Source organism: Bos taurus, chromosome 5 (genome assembly GCF_002263795.3).
Source record: "Bos taurus isolate L1 Dominette 01449 registration number 42190680 breed Hereford chromosome 5, ARS-UCD2.0, whole genome shotgun sequence".
Classification (NCBI taxonomy): domain Eukaryota; kingdom Metazoa; phylum Chordata; class Mammalia; order Artiodactyla; family Bovidae; genus Bos; species Bos taurus.
Window position 1 is genome coordinate 98818459 of NC_037332.1, and position 15039 is coordinate 98833497.

Here is a 15039-nt window from a genome sequence, read left to right on the forward strand (position 1 = left end):
ACTCATTGGAAAAGACCCTTTTGGTGGGAAAGATTGAAGGTGGGAGGAGAAGGAGACAACAGAGGATGGATGAGATGGTTGGATGGCATCACCGACTCAATGGACATGAGTTTGAGTAAACTCTGGGAGTTGAGGATGGACAGGGCGGCCTGGAATGCTGCAGTCCACGGGGTCGCAAAGAGTGGGACACAACTGAGAGACTGAACTGAACTGATTATCCAACTTTGTAAATGGAAATATGGCCAATTGCAAGAGAATATCCCAACTTTCTCTTCCTAGATTTATCCATTTGGTAATGGGCAGCAAAGCCTGGCATGCTGCAGTTCATGGGGTCTCAAAGAGTCGGACATGACTGAGTGACTGAACTGAACTGAACTGAGCCCTGAAATTCAAATTATTTGGGATTCAGCTTTAATATTTTAAAACTGGGGGAAAGAGGAGGGGTGTCCATGAAAGAAGACAGATCAATGCACGATATCTCATTCACACTGCGGTAGGACCTTCAGCTCTACAAACCCTAATGAAATAATGGGTGTGACCTTCACTCCAGCGCTGAGGAGAGGGCACATATTGACAACTGAGATTTATTAATACTTAAGTAACCGGTTCAGACTGTCATTACCCAAGACATCCACAGGGTGGCAGTAACACTGAGTTAAAAGTAAATTCACAGTTGAATTCTAAAAAGAAATGCTTCTTCAATGGCTAGTGTTTACATATTTCTCTTCCCCCGCCTTTATGATGTCACCGAGGCCAGAGAAGCTGGGAGAACAAAGGCAGTATAAACAGCAGAACAGTGACGACGACTCCCACGAGGGAACTGACTAGGAGCTACTCCCTTTGCAGTCCTCCCAGTCCTGCGAAGGAGAGTTTTACCATCCTTGTCCTCATTTTACATAAGAAACGAGGAAGAGAGAAATGAATTATCTAAAGTAGCAGAGATAGTAAGTGATCCAGCCAGAATTCAGAATTTTGTGTCTCTGGTCAAAGTCCAGGGTCCCTTCACCACACTTGCAGGGAAAACTGAAGAAAGCCATTTTGACTGACAAAGGGACCTTCCTTCCTAACCACCCTTCATTGATACAGAAATGAGATGTGGGATCCTTTTCTTTATAACAAAGGGGCTCTTAAAAGATTTGATCCTTTTTAGCACAGTTCAGTTCAGTCGCTCAGTCATGTCCGACAACTCTTTGCAACCCCATGGACTGCAGCACACCAGGCTTCCCTGTCCATCACCAACTCCCGGAGTTTGCTCAAACTCATGTCGAATGAGTCGGTGATGCCATCCAACCATCTCATCCTCTGTGGTACCCTTCTCCTCCTGCTTTCAATCTTTCCCAGCATCAGGGTCTTTTCCAGTGAGTCGGTTCTTCACACCAGGTGACCAGTATATTGGAGATTCAGCTTCAGCATCAGTCCTTCCAACGAATATTCAGGACTGATTTCCTTTAGGACTGATTTCTGTTTTAGCACAAGACAGAACAAATAACTTTCCCAGACACGTTAGTGTATTGATCACTATAGCAATTTAAACTTTAATGTTTGAGCCACTCATATTTTTTCCTGCCACTTTGATGGAGCAGGAACATTTTTGTCATTGCTGTAATCTTAATCAAGGTACTTTGAGTTAGAAGTAAAAGAATTTCATTCAAACTTGACTGAAAGGGGGGTGGGGAAAGGATGATTTTTCAGTGGAACAAAGATGTATTTCAAAGAATCCAAAGATGAGTTTTTTCCATTGTTCAATCAGTCGGTGGTGTCTGACTCTTTGCAATCCCATGGACTCCAGCACGCTAGGCTTCTCTGTCCTGTCATTATATCCCAGAGTTTGCTCAAACTCACGTCGATTGAGTTGATGATGCCATCCAACTATCTCGTCCTCTGTATCCCTCTTCTCCTCTTGCCTTCAATTTTTCCCAGCATTAGAGAAGTTTTTTGTTGTTGTTGTTTTTGTTTTTTTAGGTCAAGAACCAGAAAACCATTAGGGGACTTCCCTGGCAGTCCAATAGTTAAGACTTTGATTTCCAATGCAGGGGTGGAGGTTCAATCCCTGGTTGGGGCCCTAAGATCCCACATGCCCTGCTGCTCAAAATAAAATAGAAGCAGTATTGTAACAAATTCAACAAAGACTTTAAAAATGGTCCACATTAAAAAAATCATTTTTAAAAAATGAAAGAAAAATAAAATCATTAGGAATTATGGCAATCACTCACATACTCATTCTCTTTTTCTCTACTTTCTCTAGCCCATGGTTTTCTTGGCATGTCTGGGCTACTGCCTTTTTTAAAATTTATTTATTTTAATTGGAGGATATTTACAATATTGTGATGGGTTTTGCCATACATCAACATGAATCAGCCATGGGTATACATGTGTCCCGCCCATCCTGAACCCCCTTCCCACCTCCTTCTGCATCCTATTCCACTGAGTTGTCCCAGAGAGCTGGCTTTGGGCGCCCTGCTTCGTGCATTGAACTTGCACTGGCCATCTATTTTACAAGTGGTAATGTACATGTTTCAGTGCTATTCTCTCAAATCAACCCACCCTCTCCTTCTCCCACTGAATCCAAAAGTCTATTCTTTACATCTGTGTCTCCTTTGCTGCCCTACATGTAGGATCATGATTACCATCTTTCTAAATTCCATATGTATGTGTTAATATACAGTATTTGTCTTTCTCTTTCTGACTCACTTCACTCTGTATAACTGGCTTTCCCTTCTTCTCCAGACCCCACAGCTCCTGCATTCACACACCCTCAGCTCCAGGGGCTAGCAGAGACTGGCTCACATCTTTCAGTTCAGATTCCTAACCTCTGAGAAAAAGAATCCAACTTGGTGGGACTACGGCTATGGCATAACTAAGTACAAATAAGGGTGATGATTATCTAAGAAGGATGCTCTGAGCCAAGCAGCTATCCTAGAAAATGCATGTCATTACTGGCTAAATAACTTCCTGGGGAATCTGAAAGAATATCAGGATGAAAATTCAGTGTGAAATTTGGCATTTTCACACTTCCCTCTATGTAGATGGTGATAACTATCAAACCATAATTTGGGACATAGATTTCGATAAATTTTCAAAATACTTAAAGATCAAAATTAGAAAATTCTGAATTTAAACTTACAATATCTGTACCTCAACCTGCCCATTTCAAGAATGGATTGTAAAAATTAAAATGTATTTTGACCATAGATCAAATAGCAATACACATAACATGACAAAATTTCATTTAAATTTGACATACAGAAAGATGTCTGACTAAAGTTGGAATTACTGACTAAAGTTGGAGTCATTTACAACACACACATTTTTCCTGGAAAATGATCTTTAATAATAAGATGGATCTAACAAGGATATTTAATATCTTGATTAGAACCAAGTTAGTGAAAAAATTTTAAGTGACACTCTTAGGCTGTTAACAACCAACACTTATTCTATTTAGTAAAAGGAAAAGGAAAAGGTACCAATTCATTACAAATGTGCAGTACTATCAGAAGCTAAGTTAAATGCAGTTTATACTCTATATTAGTGATTTTCAAACTGTAACACACTTCAGAATTGCTTGGATTTCTTCTTAAAACAAGAAAGGCTGTCTGCACCTCCTCCAGTTTCTGACTCTTTAGGCCGGTCTAGGGTCTATACTTTATAATTTGCATTTCTAAAAGTTCCCAGATGGTGTTGATGCTGCTTGTTTAGGGGTTACTCTTTGAAACCTCCTGCTCTAAACTCAGGAGTGAAGAACCATTTCTTCTCCTTTCCTTTCTCCTTTCTTTTCTTTTTCTTGCCTTCTTCCTTCCTTTCTTTCTCACATATTTTTTGGTGTATGTGAAAACACGTACGTTTTCCTCCCTCAGCACATTTCACCCATCCAAGAATGGTGTGTGTCTGTGCGTGCGCTCAGTTGTGTCTGACTCTGTCTGACTTACTTCATTTAGTATGATAACCTCTGGGTCCAACCATGTTGCTGCAAATGGCATTATTTCACTCTTTTTATGGCTGAATAATATTTCATTATGTATATATATACCACATCTTCTTTTTTTTTATGGGCTAATTCATCTGGCGACTTTTTTTTAAATCAAAACCTTGTTGGCAGACCTAATTAGGGAAAACTAAGACGTGGGGAACTTTTGTTTCCATAACCTAGTCTCCATCTTTTCCCCACATTGCTTGAATAATTTTTTAGTCCTTCTGCTATTGGATTCTCCTCCTGGGGGAGGGGTGGGAATCTGATCCTGAACTTTTAAAGCATTGTTGCTCATCTTCTCTGACTCTGCTTTATAAAGGAGTCTGTTTTGTAGTATAAGGTAGTCTGGTGTTGTGTTGTCAGTGATTTAAATGATAACAACCCTCCTCAGCTGTTTGATCATCTGCCTTTGAATTTTTATTTCGATTTTTTTTTGTTTGTTTCACTCTTCATTTGATTCTGCTTAGGCACCTGTATATTGCTCCAGGAATTATGTCCCCAAATAATAACAGTAACTTATACCTTTACTGGGCTTCCCAGGTAGCTCAGCTGGTAAAGAATTTATCTGCCTTGCAGGAGACCCCTGTTCAATTCCTGGGTCAAGAAGTTTCCCTGGAGAAGAGATAGCTACCCACTCCTGTATTCTTGGGCTTCCCTGGTAGCTCAGACAGTAAAGAATCTGCCTGAAATATAGGAGACCTGGGTTCCATTCCTGGGTTTGGAAGATCTCCTGGAGAAAGAAATGGCTACCCACTCCAGTATTCTAGCCTAGAGAATCCCCATGGACAGAGGAGCCTGGCAGACTACAGTCCATGAGGTCACAAAGAGTCAGACATGACTGAGCGACTAAGCACACACACATACCTTGACTGTCATGATGCTAACATGTAATATTGCACAAAGCTCTTTATTGCTTCTGGAAGGTAGATCTTTAGAACACCCCTGTACTCTACCCTTGATACTCAGAGACTGCTGTGCTATGTGGAGCAGAGATGCCCTGTCATTACTAACTTAGTTTTATGAGGTTCTCCTAAGTTATTGAAGTCTTGTCACACTCTTTTACAAGCTACTCTCGGAATAATACTGAGAAATGGGTCAGCACTGTCATGACGTTTACCAGATTGGAAGAAGAGACCTCCATTTAAAGGTTATTTTCTGATGGATTGACAACCAACAACAAAATCTTTTTTTATAAGTAGATTTTAGAATCTCTTTTGCCTTTTGGTCAAGAGCACTGTAACTGGCCAGAACGCATTAGTAAGATAAATTTCTTTAGTGATCTTGGAATTTAGTTAAATCGCCACACAGATCACAACTCAGACACATAGTAAGATGGATAAGTGACACAATATGCCAAATGTATCATGTGTTATTATTTATATTTATCTGTCATGTATTGCAGATTTTCATGCGGGTGCTTGGACATGTTAAGATTCTCACATCATGCTCCTCTCTTCATCACTCTCATTTTGACCCCTTATCCACCCTGCCCTGTGACCATAATAATCATAATCATTTACAAAGATGCCATAAGTTCTGCTTCTACACCATCTCTTCCTAGGTGCACCCCTAAGGACTACGCCAAGTTCTCCTTAGTGGTGTCTATCTCTATGGTTTCTCCACAGCAGTTAATAGATGAATACATTTTAAATTATTTTAAATATATTTGATTTGTAATGACAGAAAAATATATGAGTGTATAGTACACATATACAAACATTGAAAATGTATATTAAAAACCAGAAAGGATAAAAAGCATGTCTTAAACATTATTTTAACTTTTTTTAGTAGATAACATTTCAAACATTCAGAAAGGTTGCAACTATAAGAAAAACACCAAACTAATCCACATACTTTCACTCATATTCACTTAATAACATTTTACGCCCATTTGCTTGTAACTCTCTCTCTTTTTGCCTGAACTGTTTCAAGATAAGTTACATACATCATGGCCTTTTACCCCTAAACTTTTCAGTGTGTATTTCCTAAGAATCATGACAATCTCTTAACATGACAATAACCACAGCACACTTATCAACTTCAGCATAAAGTCATTTAAATTTTATAGTCATCCTCATCAATTCATTTGGTCTCATATTGTTAATTCTTGTCCTGCTTGAATCCAATTTTTCCATTACAGTTCTGAAAGTTCTTACCCAATTCTGTGCCATGATCTTAAAGTACCAGGAACTTGTATTATAGAGTTCTTGTCTGAATCTTTTCCATGATTCTCTCTGAAGATAAAGCATTTTTTCAAAAGCATAAGGATAAAACAATAACTGTCTGTAAATGACCAAAAGACTTCTAAAATGGCTAAGTTCAAGATCTGATAGGAGTTCATTTGATAAGAAAATTCAGTTATTTTCATGGCATACAATAATTTAAGACAATAATTAGACAATGAGGGTACTGATATTACTCTGAACTTCGATTTCTGGAATACCTACCTATATCAGTAACTTATATCCATACACATATAACCTAAGATTTATTATCACTTCTTTTTTGACAATGTTTCCCATGTCATTTAACATGCCAAATCCAAATAAACCTAATTAGTTTAGCATTTTCTTTACAGAGTGAGAGACAAAATTTTGAGAATTTCCAGGGGCCCTCTGGGAAATCTCAAAGTTAGTTTGAGGTCAAAAAGACTCCATTTAGGTTTGATTTTGGAAGTCATAAAAAAAAAGAAGATCAAACATTTGATTAAATAGGATCACAGGTCATGAAATAATGCTTAGTTACCTATTTAGTGAAACTGACAATAAAAGATATTAAAGGCAAATACGGACGGTTACATTGGAGAAGGCAATGGCAACCTGCTCCAGTACTCTTGCCTGGAAAATCTCATGGATGGAGGAGCCTGGTAGGCTGCAGTCCATGGGGTCGCTAAGGGTCAGACACGACTGAGTGACTTCACTTTCACTTTTCACTTTCATGCATTGGAGAAGGAAATGGCAACCCACTCCAGTGTTCTTGCTTGGAGAATCCCAGGGACAGAGGAGCCTGGTGGGCTGCCATCTATGGGGTCGCACAGAGTTGGACACGACTGAAGCGACTTAGCAGTAGCAGCAGTAACATGGAAGGTTACATAGCTGTGAACAAAATTTATCTTTTTCAGTATTGAGAAGACTCATTTTCTAATGTAATCAAAGATCTAATAAAGACAATAAGAATCACAGGAAATTATTTTGCTAAAACACAGAATCTTTGCTTTCCAGGCTGAGTATCCAAAAGGCAACAAAACAAAAACAAAAAGCTTTCAACATCTTTTAATCAGAGAAAATAGTCTACCAATAAAACTGCCTTTTTAACAGACAACGCTTTAATTGCTCGGTCGTGTCTGACTCTGTGACCCCTTGGGCTGTAGCCTGCCAGGCTCCTCTGTCCATGAGATTTCCCAGGCAAGAATACTAGAGTGGGTTTCTTCAGTCCCTTCTCCAGGGGATCTTCCCGACCCAGGGATCAAACCCAAGTCTCCTGCATTGCAGGCAGATTCTTTACCATCTGAACCACCAGGGAAGCCTAGAAACAAAAATATATACTAATTTTGTACCAGTATACTTTTGATATTTTGACCAGTACTTTGGCCACCTTATGTGAAGAGCTTTCTCATTGGAAAAGATCCTAATGCTGGGAAAGATTGAAGGCAAAGGAGAAGGGGGCAGCGAAGGATGAGATGGTTAGATAGCATCATTGACTCAATTGATATGAATTCGAACAAACTCTAGAAGTTAGTGGAGGACAGAGAAGCCTGGCATGCCGCAGCTCATGGGGTCGCAAAGAGTCGGACACGATTTAACAACTAAACAACAAGTTTTGATATTAAGGCTCATTCTTTAAAAATATAATCCCAATCATAGCCAGTTTTACCACACATAAAATTCATTTCCAGGATTCCTTTTCCACAAACCGTCTATGAAGTTTTTTCTATTCATTTACGTTTTGGCCTATATTGTCCTTTCTTTTTCTGTAACAGCCAGTCATTCTACTTCTGAATAAAATTTCTTCCTTTTTCTCTTGAAAAAAGTACATTCTTCTTAGCTCTCCTTATCCTAAAAACATTCTACTTTCGTTACCACTTTTTGTTCTTAATATTTTTATTTATTTGGCTGCACCAAGTCTTAGCTGTGGCATGTGGGATCGCTAGTTGCAGCATGTGAACTCTTAGTTGAGGCATGTGGGTTCTAATTCCCTGGCCAGGGATCAGACCTGGGCCCTCTGCATTGGAAGTGTGGAGTCTTAGCTCCTGGAACACCAGGGAAATACCTCCTGACTTACTTTTTGTACACAGTTGTTTTCTTTCACTATTATTACTTCTGGTATTTTTAATTAAATGTATCAATTAGCATTCTTAACCCTTAGAAACCTTACTTTCTAGTGAAAACTGAAAGGTAAACAATAATCGACTGGTTGTTACATCAGCATTCTGTGCACTGGAAAACTTATAAATACTGTTAATAATTTCTAGAAATGGAGTCTTTTCAGTAAACTTTTCGGTGTGGCAGATGTGTTTACTATTAGACCCAAACATCTTTAATTCTTCTATAGTAAGAATCTCAAAGTAGATAAATATATCAGTTTTTAACATGTCAGTGTTTTATTTGGAAAGGATCTAGATATTCAATGACTATCCATCATTTAACTTACCTCAGTGTAACTATGGGCTTTCCAGGTGGCTCAGTGGAGAAAGAATCTGTCTGCAATACAGGAGATACCAGAGATATGGGTTTGATTCCTGGGTGGGGAAGATCCCCTAGAGGAGGGCACAGCAACCCACTCCAGTATTCTTGCTTGGAGAATCCCATGGACAGAAGAGCCTGTCCATGGGGTCCATGAGTCCATGGGGTCACAAAGAGTCAGACACGATTGGAGTGACTGAGCACAGCACAGCACAGTATAACTATAAGATTTCAAGCTGATGAAAATGTTTCGGAAACTATCTTTAAGCAATTATGTTTAGATTACTCTTGAAAATTTCACAAGACATTAAACAGCTAACCGTCTTCTTATCTTTTTTGCTGACAAGCTCTGGAACGGTGATAACATAAGCTTTTTTGACTTTAATAAACCTAGGTAGAATAAAAATTCTACGTCTGCATCATGGTGTTGACAGCTCTGAGGACGTGTTTGTTTAAACTAAACAAACAAAACTTAAAGTAGCTTTTATTTATCAAAGATTATTCTTTATCACTTGAACTTGAAAAACATTTGAGTTAGTTTCTATATTTCTGAGAGGACATACTTGATTTGGATAAGCACTTACTTTTCTTCAAGCTGATTAAATAGAGCTCCTTTACAAATTCATGTTGGCAAACCCTCTACAGATAGAAAATTCATCTATCAATCTATATAAATATATAAACATACAGAAGGATACAAAGATCTTGCAGCTTTAATTTTTAAATCTTAACCACAAGACAGGTCCTTTCATTTTTTTTTTTTCGGATCAGGATCATCTCCCTGAAGTTTGCATTTCAAACAGATGGCTCTGGATTCCTAGAGAAGACAGGGTCAAAATTTACACCTCAAAGGCACAAAGAAAAGACTTTTTCTCCAAGAAAGAGTTTTGTTTCCAATGTCCGGATCCTTTACAGTATCTGCAAGCTTTCTAAGATGAATGGGAAAGGTTTGGGGATTGTTTTTTTTTTAATAAAAGGATTGGTGGGCTTTGAATTGTTCCTAGTGTTGCATTTCTATTATTGTAAAACAAAATACAGTTGTTTCTAATTCTTCAAAGAATTGGGTTTCAACCTGAAAGGTAGCAAGAGGCTGATTCAACCATTCAACTTATTTCTTTATATCAGGGAGAAGATTTCCAATAAAGATTTTCCATTCAAACGAATCCTATGTTCTAGAGATGGAGCTGTGTGTCTTTGGACTGTTTTACTAAATCCTTTCACAATAAATTCAGGATGTTTTCTTTCCTTCTGAATACATTGTTCCATTTTAGCTTGGGAAAGAAAACCTTAAAAAATTTCTATCAAGCTCTGAATACCAGTTTCCATCATCAGATCATAAAGCTCATTTTATATTTCAGATGATCATTTAACTTTTGATGTCCAGTATTAGTAACACATAAAACATCTACCACGTTTTGTATCAGATAAGACAACATTGACGTAGATGCTGACAGACTATTCATCTTGTAAACAGATGATGCAAACGTACAGTATCAATAAGCACAGTACAGTACTATAGAAAAAAATTTAAAAATTCTTTCAAATATCTTATTATCTGGTTTAGCCAGGACAAACACTAAATATTTCTGGCTGTAATGAACTTCTTAAATTTTTTTTCCTTTTAAACCAAGGGCATACTCATAAGTGACTCACAACCAAAACCAATAAGCCTTTTATGGTCTAACCATGAATACAAGAGGTATCCCCAAAGAATTCTGGGAAGTTACCTCTTCCAAGATCCAGAACCACTCCCAAGGATAACCAAAAGAAAGCAAAGGCTTAGACAATTCCCATGAGAATAGGCAATAGTCAGTAGGATGCCACTGCAAGTGGGGTGCAATCCACATTTCTATCCAGCCATATTCTTGGGGTCCCAAGCCTGCTGGTTGAGCTGCCCACACACACAAGAACTGACCACCTCCCTCCCTCTCTTTCTCTTGACCAAGCACTACAGACAGAGATCCAGAAAGCTGACTACAGCAAGAACTCTTGCCCCTTGTCAGCTTCTGCTGGTCTCCCCAGGATCCCATCTGCAGGCTCCAGAGTGAGTAGAGTTCCTCTGAATGACCAGAAAGTGTAGGAGATGAAAAATATCACACACACACCCCACCCCCGCCACCTTTCTGGATTCTTGGCTGAGAATCCCTATTCTCTAGAGCACCTCATAAAGAGATAAGCTTATCTAGGTTTAAAGTTTTCCACTGTGGCTGTTATAATTCAAGATTATCTTTCATAAGATTAACCTACTTGTTCAAACAAACACAACTTCAGGGCCAGTAATTTTTATATGTAAAGTTAGCCAAAAACCCAGATGGAGGAGACCCAGATTCTCTGGACTTGAGGGAACCCATTTTTTCTTCTTCTTCCTCTTGAAAAAACAATTAAAAAAAATTAATCTGAGGCCTCAGACCTTGGACATAGGGTATCTCTTCATCCAGATAACCCAAGTAAGACAGTAGGTGTTGTGAGAGGGCATCAGAAGGCAGACACACTGAAACCATAATCACAGAAAACTAGTCAATCTAATCACACAGACCACAGCATTGTCTAACTCAGTGAAACTAAGCCATGCCCGGTGGGGCCACCCAAGACAGGCTGGTCATGGTGGAGAGGTCTGACAGAATGTGGTCCACTGGAGAAGGGAATGGCAAACCACTTCAATATTCTTGCCTTGAGAACCCCATGAACAGTATGAAAAGGCAAAATGATAGGATACTGAAAGAGGAACTCCCCAGGTCAGTAGGTGCCCAATATGCTACTGGAGATCAGTGGAGAAATAACTTCAGAAAGAATGAAGGGATGGAGCCAAAGCAAAAACAATACCCAGTTGTGGATGTGACTGGTGATAGAAGCAAGGTCCGATGTCGTAAAGAGCAATATTGCATAGGAACCTGGAATGTCCTATGAATCAAGGCAAATGGAAGTGGTCAAACAGGAGACAACAAGAGTGAACGTCGACATTCTAGGAGTCAGAGAACTAAAATGGACTGGAAAGGGTGAATTGAACTCAGATGACCATTATATCTACTACTGTGGACAGGAATCCCTTAGAGGAAACGCAGTAGCCATCATGGTCAACAAAAGAGTCCAAAATGCGGTACTTGGATGCAAACTCAAAAATGACAGAATGATCTCTGTTCGTTTCCAAGGCAAACCATTCAATATCACAGTAATCCAAGTCTATGCCCCAAGCAGTAATGCTGAAGAAGCTGAAGTTGAATGGTTCTATGAAGACCTACAAGACCTTTTAGGACTAACACCCCAAAAAGATGTCCTTTACATTATAGGGGACTAGAATGCAAAAGTAGGAAGTCAAGAAACACCTGGAGTAACAGGCAAATTTGGCCTTGGAATACAGAACAAAGCAGGGCAAAGGCTAATAGAGTTTTGCCAAGAGAACGCACTGGTCATAGCAAACACCCTCTTCCAACAACACAAAAGACTCTACACATGGACATCACCAGATGGTCAACACTGAAATCAGATTGATTATATTCTTTGCAGCCAAAGATGGAGAAGCTCTATACAGTCAGCAGAAACAGGACCAGGAGCTGACTGTGGCTCAGATCATGAACTCCTTATTGCCAAATTCAGACTTAAATTGAAGAAAGTAGGGAAAACCCCTAGACGATTCAGGTATGATCTAAATCAAATCCCTTATGATTAGACAGTGGAAGTGAGAAATAGATTTAAAGGATTAGATCTGATAGAGTGCCTGATGAACTATGGACAGAGGTTCATAACATTGTACAGGACACAGGGATCAGGACCATCCGCATGGAAAAGAAATGCAAAAAAGCAAAATGGCTGTCTGGGGAGGCCTTACAAATAGCTGTGAAAAGAGAAGCGAAAAGCAAAGGAGAAAAGGAAAGATATAAGCATCTGAATGCAGAGTTCCAAAGAATAACAAGGAGAGCTAAGAAAGCCTTCCTCAGCGAGCAATGCAAAGAAATAGAGGAAAACAACAGAATGGGAAAGACTAGAGATCTCTTCAAGAAAATTAGAGATACCAAGGGAACATTTCATGCAAAGATGGGCTTAATAAAGGACAGAAATGGTATGGACTTAACAGAAGCAGAAGATGTTAAGAAGAGGTGGCAAGAATACACAGAAGAACTGTACAAAAAAGATCTTCATGACCCAGATAATCACGATGGTGATTATCACTCACCTAGAGCCAGACATCCTGAAATGTGAAGTCAAGTGGGCCTTAGAATGCTCCAGTACGAACCAAGCTAGTGGAGGTGATGGAATTCCAGTTGAGCTATTTCAAATCCTGAAAGATGACGCTGTGAAAGTGCTGCACTCAATATGCCAGCAAATTTGGAAAACTCAGAAGAGGCCACAGGACTGGAAAAGAGCAGTTTTCATTCCAATCCCAAAGAAAGGCTATGCCAAAGAATGCTCAAACTACTGCACAATTGCACTCATCTCACACGCTAGTAAAGTAATGCTCAAAATTCTCTAAGCCAGGCTTCAGCAATATGTGAACCATGAACTTCCAGATGTTCAAGCTGGTTTTAGAAAAGGCAGAGGAACCAGAGATCAAATTGCCAACATTGGCTGGATCATGGAAAAAGCGAGAGAGTTCCAGAAAAAGATCTATTTCTGCTTTATTGACCATGCCAAAGCCTTTGACTGTGTGGATCACAATAACCTGTGGAAAATCCTAAAAGAGATGGAAATACCAGACCACCTGACCTGCCTCTTGAGAAACCTATATGTGGGTCAGGAAGCAACAGTTAGAACTGGACATGGAACAACAGACTGGTTCCAAATAGGAAAAAGAGTACATCAAGGCTGTATATTGTCACCCTGCTTATTTAACTTCTATGCAGAGTACATCATGAGAAACTCTGGGCTGGAAGAAGCACAAGCTGGAATCAAGATTGCCGGGAGAAATCTCAATAACCTCAGATATGCAGATGACACCACCCTTAAGGCAGAAAGTGAAGAGGAACCTAAAAGCCTCTTGATGAAAGTGAGAGAAGAGAGTGAAAAGTTGGCTTAAAGCTCAACAGTCAGAAAATGAAGATCATGGCATCCGGTCCCATCAGTTCATGGGAAATAGATGGGGAAAGAGTGGAAACAGTGTCAGACTTTATTTTTGGGGGCTCCAAAATCACTGCAGATGGTGACTGCAGCCATGAAATTAAAAGACGCTTACTCCTTGGAAGGAAAGTTATGACCAACCTAGATAGCATATTCAAAAGCAGAGATATTATTTTGCCAACAAAGGTCCATCTAGTCAAGGCTATGGTTTTTCCAGTGCTCATGTATGGATGTGAGAGTTGAACTGTGAAGAAAGCTGAGCACCGAAGAATTGATGCTTTTGAACTGTGGTGTTGGAGAAGACTCTTGAGAGTCCCTTGGATTGCAAGGAGATCCAACCAGTCCATTCTAAAGGAGATCAGTCCTGGGTGTTCATTGGAAGGACTGATGCTGAAGCTGAAACTCTAGTACTTTGGCCACCGGATGCAAAGGGTTGATTCATTGGAAAAGACTCTGATGCTGGGAGGGATTGGGGGCAGGAGGAGAAGGGGACGACAGAGGATGAGATGGCTGGATGGCATCACTGACTCAATGGATGTGAGTTTGAGTGAACTCTGGGAGTTGGTGATGGACAGGGAGGCCTGGCATGCTCCAATTCATGGGGTTACAAAGAGTCGGACACGACTGAGTGACTGAACTGAACTGAGGCCTCACATTGGACTCAGTCTGGTTTAAAACAGACTCAGTTCAACCCCGTACCCAGTCGGGTTTAAGATGGAGCCAAGCCAATTTCAGACACAGACCAGCAAAACAAAAGAGACTGAGAGCCCATAATGCAGATGTTACATGTTTCATATATCTTGGATGGACCTGCCCACAACCACTCTCGTGTTAGTGGAGGTCACATTCAATTGACACCTCTTTTTCTGGACTTAAAACCCCTTCATTCCACCTTCTAATGATCTAATTTCTGTGCCTATGAATCAAATAGCGTTAGCTCCATGTGCTCAGAAAATGGGTTATTCTTTGTTACCAGGTAAGTTCACTTACAGATAAGGCAGGGAGTAGTGACTAACACAAGCAATGAGCTCAGCATGTACCCATGCCTGCTTAATGTTCTTTGCTCTGGAGGGCTACTGTAGCTGTGTGTGGGGATCGGGGTCTCCTTCAGATCCCACAACTGACATTAGAACTGTTAAAAGTGACACTGAGGTAGATTAAAAATGTTCAGAGTTTATTTGGGCAAAATTTGATTCAAATTGGGCAGTGCTAAACCAGAAATGGTTAGGACCTCTCCACCTACAAGGAGCTGGGGAAAAAACTTTTACAGAGAAGACCGGGAAACAAAGCAAGGAAACTGATTGGCTGTAGCTTTAGAGGTTGCCTTATCAGAAACGC

General features: G+C 39.8%; 1 long non-coding RNA gene across 1 annotated transcript; it reads left to right on the forward strand.

Moving 5' to 3' along the window:
• The first annotated feature begins 404 nt into the window (after window positions 1–404).
• LOC132345338 (uncharacterized) lies at window positions 405–9643 on the forward strand. Its single transcript, XR_009494630.1, has 2 exons — window positions 405–944; window positions 9421–9643. It is a non-coding gene; the product is annotated as an uncharacterized lncRNA (long non-coding RNA).
• The last annotated feature ends 5396 nt before the right edge of the window (window positions 9644–15039 follow it).